The sequence below is a fragment of the Balaenoptera borealis genome, assembly GCF_965194805.1.
Source record: "Balaenoptera borealis genome assembly, chromosome: 15".
Taxonomy (NCBI): Eukaryota; Metazoa; Chordata; class Mammalia; order Artiodactyla; family Balaenopteridae; genus Balaenoptera; species Balaenoptera borealis.
In genome coordinates, this window is record NC_138871.1 from 15,044,599 (window position 1) to 15,067,116 (window position 22,518).

The following is a 22,518-nucleotide window of genomic DNA, read 5'->3' on the forward strand; positions in this document are numbered from 1 at the left end:
AAAAAAGAAATATCATTAATTAGCAGCCGTAAAAGGCCACTGTCCATTTCATTTTCATAAATAAAAAGATGCACATTTAACCCCAGATTTCCTTTCCAAAATGACTAAAAACAACACAGTAAAATGATATAGGAATTTCCAACTACATGGTGGATTTGTTCCCCTGATTTACATTCCTAATGGAAATAACTTAAAATGTTTCAAAAAATGCAGAAAAACTTATGCCTTGATGAACTAGCAAGAGGGTAAAACCCAAGTGAAAGATGAATGGTTAAATGAAATCACTCAAGAAGTGGGCATCTATTTGGAAAAATCTGAGCTTAAATTTTCACAGCATTGCAGGACAGACACAGGAAGCAAAGACCAAGGTCTGCCATGGCGGAGTGTCTGAACAGGCAATTCCTCATAAAGCTGAGACCCTAATATACCCTCAGTATATGGGTGAGCTAGAGACCCTCCCTAGGGGATTACAACACTTGCCCGTGAAATCCCCCTCTCCCCAGGCACAAAACAACAACAACAAAACCCTGAAAAGTTATAACTACAAACCAGTCCAGACTTCTTATACGTGGAGAGCCCAAATTCAGACTTCCAAATGGTTCTCAGGTCAAGAATTTAATTTAAAGTGGTCCTAAATTAGTACTGCCACCAGGCATCTGGCAGAAATAAAATTTGAAGGAATGACAGTTCATACACAAAATACCAACAAAAAACAAAACACCATCAGAAAGTAGCAGAAACAGCAGAATCAGAATGGCAAACAGTTTATAACAGAATCGAATATCAAATAACACTTAACAGTTTAAAAGAAATAAAGAAGAGCTTGAAGAGGCAACCAACAGATTTGAAAATGAACTATCTAGGTATACAAAAATTAATTAAAATTTAAAACTCAATGGGCAGGTTTAATAGTAGAAAAGCCTTTTATTCACACGTGATATGCTTGTTTATGTAGAAAACCCCAGCTAAATTATTGGAATTAATATTTTAAGCAAGGTGGCTAAATACAAAACCAATTTAATAAAACACTGATTTCTTCACTCAAAAAAGACAAATACTGATATATTTTTAAAATGCCATTTATGATTCCACTTATATGAGGTACTCAGATTAGTCAAATTCACAGAAAAAAAACAAAAACAAAAACAAAAACAACCCCCCCCCCCCAAAAAAAAAACCAAACCAAAGTAGAACAGTGGTTACCAGAGGCTGGGTGGAAGGGGGAATGGGGAGTATTGTTTAATGGGTTTCAGTTTGGGATGATAAAAAAATTCTGGAGATGGACAGTGGTGATAGTTGCACAACAATGTGAATGTACTAATGCCACTGAATTGTACATGCAAAAAGGGTTAAAATGATATGTTGTGCATATTTTACCACAATAAAAAAATTATGTCATTTGTAGTAGCATTTCTGAAAAGTGCCTATGAATAAAGCTAACCAAAGAGGACTTCCCTGGTGGTCCAGTGGTTAAGAATCCACCTACCAATGCAGGGGACACAGGTTCAATCCCTGGTCAGGGAACTAAGATCTCACATGCCATGGGGAAACTAAGCCTGCGTGCCGCAACTGGAGAGAAGCCCGCACACTGCAACGAAGATCCCGCATGCTGCAACTAAGACCCAACGCAACCAAAAATAATAAAAATAAATAAATTAAAAAAAAAGCCAACCAAAGATATGCAGCCCTTTATGAAGTAAATTAGTAAAAATGTGTTCAAAGACAAAGAGCTTTAAAAAATAAAAATACCAGGTTCACTGACTAGAAGGTTCAACATAATAAAATATCATTCTCCCCAAATTGATCTGTGGATTCAATACAATTCTAATAAAAAATCACAAAAGAATTTTTTGTGGAACATGATAAGCTGACTCAAATTTTTACACAATTTGCAAAGGTCAAGAATAGCCAAGATATTCCTGAAGAATAACAAGATGGAGGGATTTGCTTAATATAGCAAGAGCTATTATAAAGCTACAGTGATTAAGATAGAATGGCATTGGCATAGAGACAGACAAACTGACCAAAGGAACAGAATAGAAAGCCCCCAAACAGATGCACACATGTTGAAATCTGTTTCATGACAGTAAGGTCACTAGAGATCAGTGGGGAAAGAAGGGAGTAGACAATAAATGGTACTAGGACAGGTGATCACCCATATATGGGGAAAATAAAATTGGATCTCTTCCACAGATCCTACATACAAGAACCAATTCCAAATGGTTTAAAGACAAATGTGAAAGGAAAGTGAAAAAATCTCTGAAGACAATGTAGGGAATATTTTTATGAGCTCAGAGTAGGAAACAATTTCTTAAACACACACACACACACACACACACACACACACACACACACACACACACACAGCCCAAACCATAAAAAGATATATTCAACCACATTAAAATTAAGACTTTTCCTTCACTTTTTAATACCCTGGAGTGATAGAAGAGACAAGGTCCAGAAACTGGTGATAAATACAACATACGTGACAGACAAAAGTAAGGTATACAGAATACATTAAGGAACTCTCACATATCAGTAAGAAAATGACCAACATCCAACAGAAAAATGGGCAAAGACCTCAATAGGCACTACAAAGAACAACAAACACAAATGACCAATAAATATATGAAAAGACTCTCATCTCGTTAGTCATCAAAAAAGTGCAAATAAAACCATCATGAGCTATCATTTTACATCTACCAATCTGGCAAAAACTTAGAAGTCTGTTGATATCAAGCGCTACAGAAGACAAGGAGCAACAGAAACTCTTCTACGCTGCTAGTGGGAACATATATCTGCACAAGTACTTCGCAAATTTTGTTCATATTCTAGTCAAGTTAAACATGTACAATTACTGTCACTGCGATTTCACTCTTAAATCTATTCCCTGGGGAAACTTTTGCCCAGGAGCACCAGAAGAATGTAAAAGAATGTTCACAGCAGTTTTTGCAACTGGAAAGAAAAAAAAAGGTTGTTAACAACCCAAAGGGCCATCAACCATCCATTATAGAATGAATTAAAAAAGAATGAATGATAGCCTAAAATAGTGGGTGAAGACAGGCATATAACCAAACTAAGTTATAAAGCAAGTTACAAGATAGGTGCCATGGAGAAAAATAAAGCAAAAAAGGATAAACAGTGTGGACAAAGAAAGCTTCACTGAAAAGATGGTGGGCAAAAAGATGGAATACTTCAAAATTTGCCTATTCAAAATAGGTTCCAAGCATGACAATGCTTTAAGCACAACACTGAAGGTATTGAAAAGGGCTAAGTATCTATTCAGATTCACAAATGAAAGTTTAATGTAATAGGGTACAATAACTTTGTCAAACAAAATGTAGTGTGAACTGAGCTAAAGAGGTGCCTGAAAGGCAAGCTCAGTTTTGAACACTCACTTTTCGGCATGTCCCATCCACCATTACATCTGCGGGCCCCACTCTTCTTTCTGTGGTGGGGATGCCCACCGACAAGTATAAATGAGCAAAGCGTAAGGCGACTGGGGGTGGTGATACTCCCAAACACTGCATCAGTTTCAGCAGGGACATGCTGATGACGCCTGTCCCTTGCCTGTTCTACTCGGCTGATAAAATTCGAAGCTATCTAAATCTAAATGCTCTCCTAAGGGGTGAGGATGTCGAGTGGTGTCAGGCTTCACCTACAATCCAGCTGGAGTTCAGTAACTGTGAGCCCTTTAAGAAACTGGGGTTCTTTTAAAAAATTATTAACTATTTTTGATGGAATCATTTCTAAAATGTATGTTTTTGGGGAATTCCCTGGCGGTCCAGTGGTTAGGACTCGGTGCTTTCACTGCTGTGGGCGCGGGTTCAATCCCTGGTTGGGGAACTAAGATCCCGCAAGTCGTGTGCCCCTCCCCCCCAAAAAAAGACATTTAACAACTTTTGTGATTCAAGGTTATTATTTCAAACACAAATATATATTTCAGTCTGACCATTAAACATTATATTAGGTAAGTTCTCAGCAGGGTTTCTTACAACGTAAGTAAGAGTAACTTTATAATAATCTATAGCAGCAAGTATGCTAGAGAGGATTTGTTTTGGTGATGAGTGTACTATGAATAAGAAGTCAGGGAAGTAAAAATATTTTATCACACATAATTTTCCATACAACCTGCTACTCCTTCTCATTGTAACAGCTCTGCCAATTTAATACTTCTAATCTGTTATCATAAGCTTTAGTCAATATCTCACTTTAGAGAAGATTCCATACCACCACTCGACAGTAGCTCGAAGTCTCTGAATAAAAGCACAGTAGCATGAATAGGCTTTGCCACAGTTTCTCCACAGCAACCAGTCTCCCTCCGCCCCAACTTGAAATTACTAAATTTCATTTAGCTTTGAAAAGAACCTCAGATTTCTCACTCAAAACAGACCCTCTTCCAAGTACACCTGTCAGAATTCACTCTATAACACAGACTAACAAAATTTGCTCCCTTTGTGTCTACTACAGGTGCTTTTCCTATCAGGGAAAACAAGCCAGCTCTTCAATGCACAGTCGCTTGGTTAGTAACAGTGTTCTACCTGGTACCAGGAGACTCAGGAAAATCTGAAACAGAACATATACGTGGCTTATGTAAAACGATCAATTCCTTGATAGGAAGAATGAAGTTGCTTCTGGTGAGATAACGATAAGATATATTTAAGATGCTAAGAACTAAAGTTCCTATGCAAGAGGGAGGGGGTGTGGGGATATACGTATACATATAGCTGATTCACTTTGTTATACAGCAGAAACACAACATTGTAAAGCAATTATACTCCAATAAAGATGTTAAAAAAAAAGTTCCTATAGAAAAGTATCATTTATAATAGAAACAAGAATTCAAATATTATCAAATAAAATATCACCTTGAAGAGGCAAGGCTGAAGTGTTAGCACTGAGATCTCCTGGATTTAAAAAATGTTAGGTTTCAGTTACTCTATACTATATACACCCTGCAAAAACTGAGTTAACCAAATAATAAAATATGCAACTCATCCTTGAATAATCTAGCTTTAGCCATATTGTCATAAACAAATTCGGACAATCACTACTTTGTAACATGGCAACTAGCACAAGCTACATCTTTCTATTTTTTTAAATTTTATTGAAGTATAGTTGATTTACAAGGTTGTGTTAATTTCTGCTGTACAGAAAAGTGATTATTATACATGTATATAGTCTTTTTCATATTCTTTTCCACTATGGTTTATCACAGGATATTGAACATAGTGCTGTACTGTAGGACCTTGTTGCTATACAAGTAGGACCTTGTTGTTTACCCATCCTATATATAACAGTTTGCATCTGCTAACCCCAAACTCCTGATCCATCCCTCCCCCTCCCACCCCCTTGGCAACCACAAGTCTGTTCTCTGTACCTGTGAGTCTGTTTCTGTTTCGTAGATAAGTTCATTTGTGTCGTATTTTAGATTCCACATATAAGTGATATATGGTATTTGTCTTTCTCTTTCTGACATACTCCGCTTAGTATGATTATCTCTAGGTCTATCCATGTTGCTGCAAATGGCATTATTTGATTCTTTCTTTATGGCTGAGTAATATTCCATTGTATATATGTACCACATCTACATCTACACAAGCTATATCTTAAAGTTATGGTGGGATATTTGTGATTCCCCATCTGATCAAGTTCACCTAACAAGACAAACAAAAATGCCAGGAAATACAGCTTAACCTCAATTTTGACATGCTCATGTGTGAAACTTACATAAAAAGAATGGTGTATATCTGACAATCCCTATCTATAATAGGTATATCTGAACACATTCATACCCTCAACACTTACCTTTATATTTAGCAGTTCTGTAAAATAAATACATAAAAGCTATGAACTAAAATCAATGGAAAGAATGCCCTCTAGTGGGAACAGATGTTTAAAAATCCACTGAAATAATATGTAAAGTCTTTTTCCTTTCTTAATTTTCTAAAATAAACAAAGGTTTATTTACTTATATATATATTACGTGTACATTATATATACATTTATATATCTTTTAAAAGAAAAACCCAAAGGTTGATACAGCTTTTTCTTTTGATTTGAATGAATTTTTAGGTAGGGAACAGAGAGGTGGTGGGAAGAGAAGGTCGACAAAAGGAAAGCTACCTGTCAAGATACACAGTGAAAAGAACACAACAGGAAGAGACTCCACATGAATTTGAAGCCCTGGGATTATTCAGCCTTTGCCACGGACAATCTATTTTGACTTCTAGAAGCCATGTAATTTGGAGAGAAGGCCCTCTTTTTACTTCAGTGAATTCTCTCTTCGGGCCCTATGCATCTCTAAATAAGTGTGACTTTTAAAAAAAGAATGTGTGTGTTTATTACATGCTGTTGAACAATTTTAATATTAAGATCTGCACAGAGAACTATGCCACTAAAATAACTTGACAATGATAAGGGCAATTCCCAAAGAGGCTCTTTGCATTTAGATGGTTGAAGAATCATGCAACCTTTTGAAGAGAATCTCAGATGAACACAAGCAATTAAAGAAATGAACTATTATATAATTCAGTGAACAGCAGAAGTAGCCAGAATTAAAGAAGATGGTCAAGGGATATTTCTAGAAGCAAAATCGCTGGAACCTAAGACAAATTTTATAATGCTTCACAAGCTAGGAGCCTAGATCAGGAGTAGAAAGCTTTTCCCCCTTCTATTAAAGAAACATTGGGAGAAAGAGAATCAATCATGCCTTGCAAAGGTAAAGTAACTCTAGGAGTTTGTTTCTTTTTAAAGAAAAAAGAAAGCCCTACTCAATTATTTTTAGAATTAGGAGCAGAATCCCCCCCCCCCACTCAATTAAATACACATGTAACTCTATACATGTTTATTTTAAAAAAATCTATGCCATATGATAAAGGGAGAGACTCAAAAGGAGAGAAAGTTGGGTAGAGAGACCCATACAAAGATACCATTCAAGAAAAGACCTTTAGGACTTCCCTGGTGGCGCAGTGGTTAAGAATCCGCCTGCCAATGCAGGGGACAGGGGTTCGATCCCTGGTCCAGGAAGATCCCACATGCCGCAGAGCAACTAACCCCGTGCACCACAACTACTGAGCCCACTCTCTAGAGCCCTTGAGCCACAACTGCTGAGCCTGTGCGTCTAGAGCCTGTGCTCCGCAACAAAGAGTAGCCCCTGCTCGCCCCAACTGGAGAAAGCCTGCGCACAGCAATGAAGACCCAACGCAGCCAAAAATAGAAAAATTTTAAAAAATTTAAAAAATAAATAAAATAAAAAAAAAAGAAAAGACCTATAGTTAAAGAGATTCCAGGGGCAGAGAAAAGAGAAATGAGAAGGAGCGTATACAGCTGGGGAGGGTACGATTCAGAAGAAAGAGGGCAGGGTGATGGTGAGGAACTTTAGGGGAAAACATGGAACAGCCTGGTAAATAGATCTTGTAGTATGTGTGTTCTTCACACTTAGCAGACTTGCTTGAACCTGTGATACATTTACCCGGCCATTTAAAACAACCTTTTCTGTACTGGGACTCAGCTTTCTAACTTTTGCTTTATTGCTTTCAGGTGGAATTCTACAAGTTTGGTGACATGTAACAATAAGGAGCATCCATCTATCCTTCCACTACTATATATTCTGTGCCAAGATACAGCAATGAGTAAAGGTCTTTGCTACACAGAGCTAATACTCCAGTGGTATTAGTAGCAACTTCCATCATTATTTATTGTGTGCCAATTTTCATAATTACTTTATTAATCTTCACAACAAAGTCATGAGGTAGTTGGAAAATACGATAAAACTTCTTTCATGGCTATGGATGATTCAAAGCTAGTTCACGTCTGTCCAACAAAGTGGACAGAAAGGCAGGGGTTGGACGTTATATTTAAGGAGTTCCTTATGCATTTTGTCAAAGAGGGAAGTTTAATTCACTTCTAAAAGTTTTTAGTGTAGTGAAATTTGGTCCATTTTGGAACAACTGGCTGTTTTGCTTGGTTTTAAAGAACTGTTCTATGCTCTTATTTCGTAGAAATGCATCCCTGGCCTGCGAACAGAAACCTACCTTAGTAACAATGGACTTGCTCATGAGTAAGCTTAGTTAGGAATAGTCTTTCAGAACCTCTCATCTGGAAATAGAGAAGCTTCTATATTACTCAATCTACTATTATACTCAGCCATGATTAGAGCTATTTTCTGACTCACACATAAAACGAAGGAAGAAGAGGTGTGTAAGGAATGCCTGGGACAAAGTGGGAATTCAGTGGGTATCTGCTGAATGAATGAAGTGGATGAAAAGAGAAAGGGACATTCTCCTAGAGTATTTAGATAAGAGCTCAAAAGAGAGAAGGGAAACGAGGATTAATGTGTGTCTATAATAGACCTCTTGATGTAAGAATGACTGAATGATGAAAGCAGGGGGGGAAAAGAAGGGACTGAACAACAGGTACTTGTTTCCCGTAGGAGAAAGGAAAATTAAGTCAGCAAAAATGCTGTGCCGAATACTTCTAGGCATCGGCCCCCATTCGGCAACATCAGCCCAGAAGAGCTTGGTTGCCAGCTGTATAAACGAAGGGTTTGTTCTTGGGAAGCAGGTTTTTTATCAGCCACAGATTTGTGTTAACAATTTCATATGTAAAAGCCAAAACTAAAATCTCAATATTTTCAAATATGTGTGCAACTCCATTTAGTTGCTATAAACAATGCACACTAATCAGAAACACTGCCCTGTTTTAAAGACCCTCCAGGCAGGCCAACAGGGCAAGGGCAGAAAGCTCCAGCCCTCCCAAAAAGACAAGCGCCCTTAAAGAAGGTGGTAATTTTTATAAAAATATCTAGTGATTACATGAGCATTTTGCAGAGACGTATAAAGGAAAATACTAGTAAAAAATATACTACGTTTCAAACCTATTGGGGCCGGTCTGAAAAATTAAAGCCTTTAAAACTGGTATAAAGTGACATAGGAGACTCTCCCTCAGATCATCTCCGCTAACCAATTAGTGTTTAACTGACCTTGATGCCTCAGGCACCTGTGAAGGGCTTGGTCACTGAACTGTTGTTCTTCTTTTACAGATGAATAAACTGAGGTCCACAAGCAATAAGTAGCGTGCTCCAAAGGCACACAATCATGAAATGACAGTGATTACGATGAAGGGTTACCTACTAAAGCAGATCATCTGACAACAATTAATCTGTTTTTTGTTTGGTTCAGAAATAGATGTCTTCTGATGAAAGAAATTAAAGATGATACCAACAGATGGAGAGATATACCATGTTCTTGGATTGGAAGAATCAACATTGTGAAAATGAGTACACTACCCAAAGCAATCTACAGATTCAATGCAATCCCTATCAAATTACCAATGGCATTTTTTACGGAACTAGAACAAATCATCTTAAAATTTGTATGGAGACACAAAAGACCCCGAATAGCCAAAACAGTCTTGAGGCAAAAAAATGGAGCTGGAGGAATCAGACTCCCTGACTTCAGACTCTACAACAAAGCTACAGTAATCAAGACAATATGGTACTGGCACAAAAACAGAAACATAGATCAATGGAACAAGATAGAAAGCCCAGAGATTAACCCACGCACCTATGGTCAACTAATCTATGAAAAAGGAGGCAAAGATATACAATGGAGAAAAGACAGTCTCTTCAATAAGTGGTGCTGGAAATACTGGACAGCTACATGTAAAAGAATGAAATTAGAATACTCCCTAACACCATACACAAATATAAACTCAAAATGGATTAGAGACCTAAATATAAGACTGGACACTATAAAACTCTTAGAGGAAAACATAGGAAGAACACTCTTTGACATAAATCACAGCAAGATCTTTTTTGATCCACCTCCTAGAGTAATGGAAATAAAAACAAAAATAAACAAATGGGACCTAATGAAACTTCAAAGCTTTTGCACAGCATAGGAAACCATAAACAAGACCAAAAGACAACCCTCAGAATGGGAGAAAATATTTGCAAACGAATCAACGGACAAAGGATTAATCTCCAAAATATATAAACAGCTCATTCAGCTCAATATTAAAGAAACAAACACCCCAATCCGAAAATGGGCAGAAGACCTAAATAGACATTTCTCCAAAGAAGACATACAGACGGCCACGAAGCACATGAAAAGATGCTCAACATCACTAATTATTAGAGAAATGCAAATCAAAACTACAATGAGGTATCACCTCACTCCTGTTAGAATGGGCATCATCAGAAAATCTACAAACAACAAATGCTGGAGAGGGTGTGGAGAAAAGGGAACCCTCTTGCACTGTTGGTGGGAATGTAAATTGATACAGCTACTATGGAGAACAATATGGAGGTTCCTTAAAAAACTAAAAATAGAATTACCATATGACCCAGCAATCCCACTACTGGGCATATACCCAGAGAAAACCGTAATTCAAAAAGACACATGCACCCGAATGTTCATTGCAGCACTATTTACAATAGCCAGGTCATGGAAGCAACCTAAATGCCCATCAACAGACGAATGGATAAAGAAGATGTGGTACATATATACAATGGAATATTACTCAGCCATAGAAAGGAACGAAATTGAGTCATTTGTTGAGACGTGGATGGATCTAGAGACTGTCATACAGAGTGAAGTAAGTCAGAAAGAGAAAAACAAATATCGTATATTAATGCATGTATGTGGAACCTAGAAAAATGGTACAGATGAGCCGGTTTGCAGGGCAGAAGTTGAGACACAGATGTAGAGAATGGACATATGGACACCAAGGGGGGAAAACTGCGGTGAGGTGGGGATGGTGGTGTGCTGAATTGGGCGATTGGGATTGACATGTATACACTGATGTGTATAAAACTGATGCCTAATAAGAACCTGCAGTATAAAAAAACAAACAAACAAAACAACTAATACTAAACTTTCATTGGGTTATTTGTATGGAAATATGTTAATATAAATGTTTCAGACATTATATGAAATTTCTAAAAATCTTATATTTGTATTTGTATGGAAATATGTATGGAAATATGTTAATATAAATGTTTCAGACATTATATGAAATTTCTAAAAATCTTATAGTTGTATTTGTATGGAAATATGTATGGAAATATGTTAATATAAATGTTTCAGACATTATATGAAATTTCTAAAAATCTTATAGTTGTATTTGTATGGAAATATGTATGGAAATATATTAATATAAATGTGTCAGACATTACATGAAATTTCTAAAAATCTTATATGTTCTGGTATAATGTTATAAGTAATAATCCTAGTTATTACTTTAAAATGTATATCTCAGAAATAACTAATTTTCTTGTCAACTGCATTATTATGAACTTTCATCAAATCTTTAACCATGGTCATTTTTAAGTCTTTTGTCATTTACAGACAGTTCTGGGTGTACTCTGATGCTTTTGCAAATATGTTTCTATAAAAGGCTTTCATCTTCAAGAAATTCATGGAAAAGACTCTGACAAGTACAGGTTTCTGGTAACTGACTGTACTGCTGAACTGAATGAATAAGCATTTTCAGAACTCTAATGAAAAACTGATGAACTCATAAAAGTGCTAACAAAAGATCAAGATGAAAAAAAAAAAATTAATTACATGGGACTGAGTGAACTGATGAGGATGAGTATAATTTTTGTGACTTTCTGTCTGAATTAAAAAAAAAAAAAAAGGGCTTCCCTGGTGGCGCAGTGGTTGAGAATCTGCCTGCCAATGCAGGGGACACGGGTTCGAGCCCTGGTCTGGGAAGATCCCACATGCCACGGAGCAACTGGGCCCGTGAGCCACAATTACTGAGCCTGCGCGTCTGGAGCCTGTGCTCCACAACAAGAGAGGCCGCGATGGTGAGAGGCCCGCGCACCGCGATGAAGAGTGGTCCCCACTTGCCGCAACTAGAGAAAGCCCTCGCACAGAAACGAAGACTCAACACAGTCATAAATAAATAAATTCTTTAAAAAAAAAAAAAAAAAAATCCCACAAGGACTCAGAGGCAAAGAATATACAAATCAATTTTCGCTGCAAAGTAAAGGAGCTGTTACGGTGGAGGATTACTGGACTGAATGTCAATATTATGACATAGTATGAGTGTGTTTCATGTTTGGTAATTGCAATCATTGTTGCTTTTGTTGTGGTCATCCATGTACAATGCTTGGTGTCAGTCTATTTATCTCTTGTAAAAATAAAATACAGTGTGTGTGTGTGAAAAAAAAAATTTGCTAAGAAAGTAGAACTTAAATGTTCTTACCAAACTATAACAAAACTATAATAAATATGTGAGGTGATGCATGTTTTAATTAAGTAGATGGGAGAAATCCTTTCACAATGTATATGTATATCAAATCATCACCATGCACATTTTAAATATCTTACAGTTTCGTCAATTATACCCCAATAAAGCTGAAAAAAATACAAAAAAAAAAAAAAGAAATGGATGTCTTTAGAACTTTTTATTTACTATGACATAGAGATATACATTAATGTCATGTTTATTATTCTTCCCTTAATTCTTTATTTTGTGAGAGACTTTAATTTTACCTATCACATAACTTCTCTAAAATGAAACCCTGAGATTGAGGAATTACTTTCAAGGTAGGTGTTTTTATATATATATATTATATATATATATAATTTATTTCCAGAGGTTGATAATTGATCAAACACAGCTCTACCTAAAGTCACTATTTTGTTAAGTTTTTATTCTAGAGTAGTGTTCTCTTAACTTTTTGAAAATCCATGTCCTATATTGGTAAATGTTTAAAAACATTACCATCTCCTTTATTTAAAATTTCAGGGACTTCCCTGGTGGCGCAGTGGTTAAGAATCCACCTACCAATGCAGGGGACACGGGTTCGATCCCTGGTCTGCAAAGATCCCATATGCCGCGGAGGAACCAAGCCCCATGTGCCACAACTACTGAGCCTGCGCTCTAGAGCCTGCGAGCCACAACTACTGAGTCCACGCACCATAACTACTGAAGCCTGCGCTCTGCAACAAGAGAAGCCACTGAAATAAGAAGCCCGTGCACCGTAACAAAGAGCAGCCCCTGCTCACTGCAACTGGAGAACGTCCGTGCGCAGCAACGAACACCCAACGCAGCCAAAAATAAAACAAAACAAAACAAAGACAAAAAAAAAAAACCTTAAAAAATAAAAAATAAAAAAAAATAAAATTTCAGTAAGCAAGAAACATGTCAGGCCTCACTCTTTCAAATCACAACAGAATATAAATATGACTCAAATATATAATTTGTTTTTCTTTTTTGGTCTTTTCAAACATAAGGTAATCTGGCATACACACATCTTCAGACATGGGAATCAACAACCTATTATACATGACATAATCACATAATGAAATTCTAGAAAATCGTACTCCAACAAATTGCTATTATCATGTATAAGTCCCCACAAAAACAAGTGGTAAAAGGATACAAACCACATGGAAGCATTTATGTAAATTTTAAAATACACAATACTCTATAATTAGAGTTTATGGACACATACATATGTGGAAAGCATGTTGAAATGTAGACGGAAAGGATACACACCAACGCCAAGAAGTGATGGCCTCTGGGAAGTAGGGAGAAAAAGGAAGGAAATAGAATGGAATCAAGAAAGGGTACAAAGTGAAATTCGTCCATATCTGCAAAGTCTTCTTTCTTTCTACATGTTTAAAATGTTTCGTTAAAAAACTCCACAAAAACCTAACACAGACAAAACTCCCCCATCCCATCTCAACTTGTACAGTAGCATGGAAGGTGACAGGATGGCTGGTTTTACACTGAGGTATAAATGGGTAAAATAGTTGACCTAATGAAATTATAGAATAAAACTAATGTTTTTTGGCCCCAGAGATGGATTCTATATCCCATACTTGTTAATTCTTGCTGAAGTATCAACTAGTCACTGAGTTTCAAGCTAAGCGTTCACAGAATGACTTCTCCCAAGCACAGTGTATAATCCGGGCACGCTAGACACTGCACAGACAATGCGGAGAGCGTACTAGTGGGCACTGACAACAGGCTGAAGTTGCTGTTTAGAATGCCTTCCCATTGCATACTTGGCCAGTACAGTACAAAGAGCAGTAGGGGACTTCTTGCCTTTCCTGGAAAGACAGACTACATATATTTGTGAGAGAGAAGAATGTCATTATAAACAACTAAAGGGTGAAACATACTTAATGGGATTTGCCACCCCCCACCCCGGAACATCCTGCCTATGGTTTAAACACTTTAAAACTGATTTTCTGCAACTGTTTTAGGGAAAGGGGAAGAAAACCACAAGATGAATAGGGAGGGACCAGAAAACATACTATTTAATGGTTATTTGAGCTAGAAATGTCTGCACATTTATTTGTGATAAATTCACAGTCTGCACATGACAGCCCTTTCTATTATAGTGTAAAGGATTTGTCCTGCATGGATATTAGGAGATAATTTTGTATTAAATTACTGTAACAACATTACTTCAATGAACACAAGTTTCTGAGCACCTATAGGACCCATTTAGTGTTTAAAGTTTAATAGGGAATAAAGATAAGTAAACAAGGAATTAAAATACAGTATGAAGAGTAAGTGGCAGAGAACTATGGGAACACATCCAACAAATAAGAGCAATATAAGATGACCTGTTCTAGTTGGGAGAGTACAACAGAGCCCCACAATTAGCCTCACCCTGACACAACGCTTCATACCAAGCAGTCCCCGAGGTACCTTCTCTTCAAAACACTGAAATACAACTTCAGGTCCCTTTGTTCCATGTTTCCTCCACATAAAGCAGTTACTCTAAATCTGCTCTCAGAAAGCCACTACATAGCTTAAGACAAGAATCAAGTCGCTTCTGGGACTTCCCTGGTGGCGCAGTGGTTAAGGATCCACCTGCCAATGTAGCGGACACAGGTTCGATCACTGGTCTGCGAAGATCCCATATGCCATGGAGCAACTAAGCCTGTGCGCCACAACTACTGAGCCCGCGTGCCGCAACTACTGAAGCCCACGCGCCTAGAGCCCGTGCTCCGCAGCAAGAGAAGCCACCACAATGAGAAGCCCACGCACCGCAACGAAGAGTAGTCCCCGCTCCCCACAACTAGAGAAAGCCTGTGCGCAGCAATGAAGACCCAGTGCAGCCAAAAATAAATAAACAAATATAAATAAATAAGTTTATTAAAAAAAAAGAATCAAGTCACTTCTTCCTGTTTTCTTTTTTTCCTGGCTGTGTTGGGTCTTCATTGTTGTTCGTGGGCTTGCTCTAGTTGCGGCTTTCTCTAGTTGCGGCGAGCAGGGGCTACTCTTCACTGCGATGCGCGGGCTTCTCATTGCGGTGGCTTCTCTTGCTGCAGAGCACGGGCTCTAGGTGCGCGGGCTTCAGTAGTTGTGGCACGCGGGCTCAGCTGCAGCACGCGGGCCCTAGAGCGTGTGGGTTTCAGTAGTTGCAGCATGTGGGCTCTAGGGTGTGCAGGCTTCAGTAGTTGTGGCTCTAGAGCACAGGCTCTGTACTTGTGGCGTAAAGGCTTAGTTGCTCTGCAGCATGTGGGATCTTCCCGGACCAGGGATTGAACCTGCGTCCCCTGCACTGGCAGGCGAATTCTTAACCACTGCACCACCAGGGAAGTCCCCTTCCTCTTTTCTAGGCAAACCGATTTCAAATCTAATAGGTCTTCAAAAATCCTACCTTCATACCTTACGTTATGTTTGTGTCTGCTCTAGTTCCTTCACTGATTTGAAAGCAGAGAGACCTACAACAGATATAAAACTCTGGAGAGGAGTAGGAATAACGCAAAGTACAGAGAATGCTCTAGCACTGGATGAGAAAAAGCAGTTTATGTCTGGCTTAGAAAGCACACTAGCCTACTTTGGATGTTAGGTCTGAGGCGATCATGAGTCATGCAAGGTGCAAGGTACTGTAAACTATTAGGCTGATCTTTGGGAGATTTCCTTTGAGAGAGGACATGTCTTTCTACCACTGAGAGTGATACACAACAGTATGGAATAGAAAGAAGTAAAGGACTAAGCATAAAGGCAAAATGAGAAAAATAGGCAGTGCTTGTATAGTCTGAAGCAAATCTCTAGGAAATCAAGTTAAGTAGTACTCAAATATAAGTATCCAAAACTAAAAAACAAAATAAAACATTGGCTTTAACATAATTTTTTTTTTGGCCACATCGCACAGCTTACGGGATTTTAGTGCCCTGACCAGGGATCGAACCCGGGCCCTCAGCAGTGAGAGTGTAGCATCCTAACCACTGAACCACCAGGGAATTCCCTAACAAATATTATTCATGTTTCTTCTTCCCTCTATTTGTGAACATTTTTAGCCGTTATTCTGAGCATGGCTCCGGTAGGGCACCATCCAGAAAATGCACCCAGGTTGACAATATACCCATAATGACTTGAAAATGCAACACTCAAAAGAATAGTTGCCCCACTTAAAAAGACTATGGCAATAACTACAACCTAAAAATTCAAGCACAAACTTCAAGAGCATGTAAATGAATAACTTTATCAGCAAGGATTTGAATCCTGCCTGACTGCGAAGAAATTACTTAACTGGTCTTTGTTTTCCTCATTAACTAAAGAAAAAAAAAAAAAGCATATACTAATCTCTCTATATTGCAGGGCTGTAACAGGAACGTAAATGTTAATTTCTCTTCCCTTCCTTCACACTTCAAGGTTGTGTAAAGTAAAGCAGAGTGCTGGTTAGTACTACTGTTTCTCAGCTCCAAGCCTACCCTTCTATATTCTTTTCTGCAATGATGGTCCAGGAGGTGGTCCTCAATTGGGTCATTTTGCCTCCCCAGGGGATATCTGGCCATATATGGAAACATTTGGGGGTGGGGTGGATACTGGAATCAAGTGGGTAGAGGCCAGGGATGTTACTGAACATCCTACAAAGCACAGGACGGCCACCTGGCCCAAAATGTCAATGGTGCCGAGGCTGAGAAACAATGGTCTAGGGTTTGCAAACTCAGTTATTCATACTCCCTTGGCAGCTGGCTTCTGGTTTACATTCTGCCAATGGGAGGTTAAAGAGGGAGAGAGAAAGCACCCCTCCAGCAGCAGAGAGGTTCTAGCACCAACCTCTTCTGGCATTCTCATCACCAACCAGCTGAATCCACTCAAAGGCCAAGCACCAACTGTGTAGAGATAGGCCTGGAGAAGTAGGTGTCTCTGAACTCCTAAATTCTAGTAACCCCATCTTTTCCCTTTTTGCAATGACAGAAATACCTCTTTATCTGTACTGTCCAAAGCCATCAGTCTTTAAAAATCCCTTGTCAGCTTACAGAGCCTAGAAGCAGTGCTGGTCCAGCAGCAATGAGCCCACCAAGCAACCAGATCTTGGTTTCCAGTATCCTCCACCAAGAGGAACCAAAGCTCCTTGGAGACATGGATGATTCCAGAGGTTAGGACAGGGTGGGTACGTGAGGAGCCTGTAATGTCTAAGGTCTAGAATGAATGATCCAGAAAGAGGGTACATGTCAAAAGGACACAGAAGAAACCTGAATGGGGTTTCCACTGTCCAAATCTGGGATAATTTGAGCATCAAAATCAATAATAAAAAAATAATGCCCACTGAATAATACAGAAATCCATGTGTCCACACTGATATGAATGAAGAAATAAATAAATTAAGGAGAAGGAAACAGGAAAAAAAACTTCCATGTAGTAGATATGCTGACTAGAATTTACATTCCAACTCCTAGTTCACCAGCACTGGACCTGCACTGTCCAGTATGGCAGCCACTAGCCGCATGTGATTATTTAAATGTAATTTATTAAAATAAAATAAAGGGAATTCCCTGGTGGTCCAGTGGTTAGGGTTCCACACTTCCACTGCAGGGGGCACGGATTCGATCCTTGGTCGGGGAACTAAGATCCTGCAAGCCGCACAATGCAGCCAAAAACAAACAAACAAAAACAAAATTAAAAATTCAGTTCCACACTGAATTGCACAGCTGCATTTCAAGGGCTCACATGGCTAGTGGCTATTGCATTGGACAACAGTGCACTGGACAGTGGCATTTGAGACTGAACCATAATTCTGTGACAATAAGGTCTAGAACAGATAATAAGGTAAGGCCTAATTTTGTTCTTTTCTGAAAATCTTAAAATTTAGTATTGGAATTTAAAAAAGACAATTTCATAAGAATAGGGAGAACACGAATAAATAATAACAACAAAATTTTGGAAGCTGGGAAGCAGATGGATGAGTGGTAACTGAGTTAGGAGGTTGGAGAAAGCTGAATCCTCGTATGGGTAAAGGGGGAAGCAAAAAAACCACCCAATTTACAGTACAGATTCAACAAAATGTCTAGGACTGGCAGCATCAGGTATTGCTGGAACTTGGATTAGAGTGGAAAATCATTTAAAGATGAAAGATGTAAAAGCTCTTCCAGAAGCAGTTACATTTGTAAGTTGCCTTTCCAACATACTCTACTCCAAGTGGAAATGGGAAGTTTATTCATTGAAGAGGGTAAAACAGAGGGCCTCTGACCTAGGGAACTCAAGGCACTGTTGACAACAGAATAATATGCAAGTATTACTGAAAAGAGAAGAGTCTGAGTTAAATCTTACCTAAATTATTTCCAGAAGGAGAAGGTGGAGGAGGGAAAGAGAGAATATAGAACGTTAAAGAGAAGAAAACTGCAACCCAAATCTAGAAGTTTCAATATCCTGAAAGTGACCTTACACATAAAGGAACTAGAAAAAGAAGAACAAACAAAACCCAAAATTAGTAGAAGAAAAGATATCATAAAGATGAGAGCAGAAATAAATGAAATAGAGACTAAAAATACAATAGAAAAGATCAATGAAACTAAGAGCTACTTTTTTGAAAAGATAAACAAAATTGATAAACCTTTAGCCAGACTCATCAAGGAAAAAAGAGAAAGGACCTAAATCAATAAAATCACAAATGAAAAAGGAGAAGTTACAACTGATACCACAGAAATACAAAGGATCATAAGGGATTACTACAAACAATTATACACCAATAAAATGGACAACCTAGAATAAATGGACAAATTCCTAGAAATGTATAATCTGCAAAGACTGAATCAGGAAGAAATAGAAAATATGAACAGACCAATTACCAGTAATGAAATTGAATCAGTAACCAAAAAATTCTCAACAAACAGAAGTCCAGGACCAGACAGCTTCATAGGTGAATTCTACCAAACATTAACACCTATCCTTCTCAAACTATTCAAAAAAATTGCAGAGGAAGAAACACTTCCAAACTCATTCTACAAGCATAGCATCACCATGATGCCAAAACCAGACAAAGATATCACACAAAAAAAGGAAATTATAGACCAATATCATTGATGAACACAGATACAAAAATCCTCAACAAAACATTAGCAATCTAATTCAATAATACATTAAAAGGATCATACACCATGATCAACTGGGACTTATCCCAGGGATGCAAGGATGGTTCAATATCCACAAATCAATCAATGTGATACACATTAACAAATGGAAAAATAAAAATCATATGATCATCTCAATAGGTATAGAAAAAGCTTTTGACAAAACTCACCATCCATTTATGATAAAAAAAAGAAAAACTCTCAACAAAGTGGGTATATAAGGAACAAACATCAACATAATAAAGGCCACATATGCATCATACTCAACGGCGAAAAGCTGAAAGCATTTCCTCTAAGATCAGGAACAAGACAAGGATGCCCACTCTCACCACTTTTATTCAATATAGCATTGGAAGTCTAGCCACAGCAATCAGACAAGAAATAAAAGGATTCTAAATTGGAAAGGAAGAAGTAAAACTGTCAGTGTTTGCAGATGACATGATACTATACATAAAAAATCCCAAAGACACCACCAAAAAACTACCAGAACTCATCAATGAATTTGTAAAGTTGCAGGACACAAACTTAATATACAGAAATCTGTGGCATATTCTATACACTAACAACTATCAGAAAGAGAAATTAAGAAAACAATACCACTTAAAATCATATCAAAAAGAATAAAATACCTAGGAATCAGCCTAACTAAGGAGGTTAAAGACCTATACTCAGAAAACTGTAAGACACGGATGGAAGAAATTCAAGACACCACAAACAGATGGAAAGGTATACTATGTTGATGGATTGCAAGAGTTAATATTGTTAAAATGACGACATTACCTAAGGCAATCTACAGATTCAATGAATTCCCTATCAAAATACGATTGGCATTTTCCACAGACCTAAAGCAAATAACTCTAAAATTTGTACGGAAACACAAACTACCCTGCATAGCCAAAACAATCTGAGGAAGAAGAACAAGGCCAGAGGAATCATGTGCCCTGACTTCAGACTATACTACAAAGTAATCAAAACAGTATGGTTCTGGCACAAAAACAGACACATAGATCAAGGGAACAGAACAGGGAGCCCAGAAATGAACCCACACTTATATGACAAAGGCAAGAATATACAATGGGGAAAAGACAGCCTCTTCAATAAATGGTGTTGGGAAAATTGGACAGTTACATGCAAAAGAATTAAACTGACTACTCTCTAGCAACACACAAAAATAAATTCAAAATGGATTAAAGACTTAAATGTGGGACTTCCCTTGCGGTGCAGTGGTTAAGAATCTGCCTTCCCATGCAGGGGATGCGGGTTCTAGCCCTGGTCAGGGAACTAGATCTCACATGCATGCCACAACTAAGAGTTCGCATGCCACAACTAAGGAGCCCGCTGGCTGCAACTAAGGAGCACACATGCCGCAACTAAGGAGCAGGTGAGCCACAACTAAGAAGCCCATGAGTCGCAACTAAGGAGCCCACCTGCCACAACTAAGACCCAGTGCAACCAAAAAAAAAAAAACAAATGTTAAGACCTGAAGCTATAAAACTTCTAAAATAAACATAGGCAGTAAGCTCTTTGACATTGGTCTTAATAGCATTTCTTTGAATATGTCTCCTGAAGCAGACAAAACAAATGCAAAAATAAACAAATGGGACTACACCAAACTAAAAAGCTTTTGCACAACAAAGGAAACTATCAACAAAGCGAAAAAGCTGCCAAGTGAATGGGAGAAGATACCTGCAAACAATATATCCGATAAAGGGTTAATATCCAAAATATACCAAAATCTCACACAGCTCAACATTAAAAACAAAACAAAAACCCCTGATTAAAACCTGAATAGACATTTTCCCAAAGAAGATATACAGATGGCCAACAGGCACATGAAGAAAACACCCATCATCACTAATCATCAGGGAGATGGAAAACATTATGGCGACTCCTCAAAAAATTAAAAATAGAACTACCATACAATTCAGCAATTCCACTCCTGGGTATTTATCTGAACAAAATAAAAACACTAATTAGGAAAGATATATATACCCCTATGTTGTTCACTATAGCATTATTTACAATGGGCTGGATATGGAAGCAACCTAAGTGCTCATCAATGGATGAATAGGTAAAGATGTGGGGTGTGTGTGTGTGTGTATGTGTGTGTGGGGTGCGTGTGTGTGTGTGTGTGTGTGTGTGTGTGTGTGTGTGTATACATACATATGTATAAAATGGAATATTACCTAGCTATAAAAAAAGAACGAAATCTTGCCATGTGTGACAAATGGATGGACCTAGAGGGTATTATGCTAAGTGAAATAAGTCAGACAAACACTGTATTATTTCACCTATATGTGGAATCTAAAAAACAAAACAAATGAACAAACATAACAAAATAGAAACAGAGCTATGGATGCAAAGAACAAATAGGTGGTTTCCAGAGGAGAGGGGATAGGGAAAGCAAAGAAATAGGTGAGGGAGATCAAGAAGTACAAACTTCCAGTTGCAAAATAAACAAGTCACAGGTATGAAATAAACAGTGTGGGGAATGTAGTGAATACCTATGTAATATCCTTGCATGGTGACAGATAGTACCTAGACTTACTGTAGTGATCATTTTGAAATGTACTGAAATACTGAGTCACTATGTTGTGCAACAGGAACTAACACAGTATTGTAGGTCAATTATACTTCAAAAACAAACAAACAAACTCATAGAAAAAAGAGATCAGATTTGTGGTTACCAGAGGCAGGGGGTGGGGGAAAGGGGAACTGAATGAAGGCAGTCAAAAGGTACAAACTTCCAGTTATAAGATAAATAAGTACTAGGGATGAAATGCACAACATGACAAAGATAATTAACACTGCTGTGTGTTATATATGAAAGTTGTTAAGAGAGTAAATCCTAAGAGTTCTTAAAACAAAAAACCCTGAAAGTGAGAAAATGGAGGAGAGGAAAATAATCAACAGAATAATTCAAGAAAACTTCCCAGAAAAGAGGATATGAATTGCCAGACTGAAAAGACCCATAGAGTACCTAACAAAATGGATAAAAGGAAAGCAACTAACCACATTTCAAAAGAGCAGGCTTAAGGGAGATTCTACTACCTTCCAGGAGAGGGAATAGGGGAAGAAGGAAATAGAGGTCACACACAAAGATCAAGAATTTGATATGTTCAACAGGAACACTGGACTCCAAAAGGTAATACACTAATGTCATCAAAGTTCTAAAGGAAAG

At 37.9% G+C, this 22,518-nt stretch overlaps 1 protein-coding gene across 1 annotated transcript in view; it reads right to left on the reverse strand.

Annotated features, from left to right (window-relative positions):
- Window positions 1–22,518, reverse strand: part of KCMF1 (potassium channel modulatory factor 1) — a 75,770-nt gene that overhangs the window by 28,211 nt on the left and 25,041 nt on the right. The gene's annotated exons all lie outside the window — the stretch shown is intronic.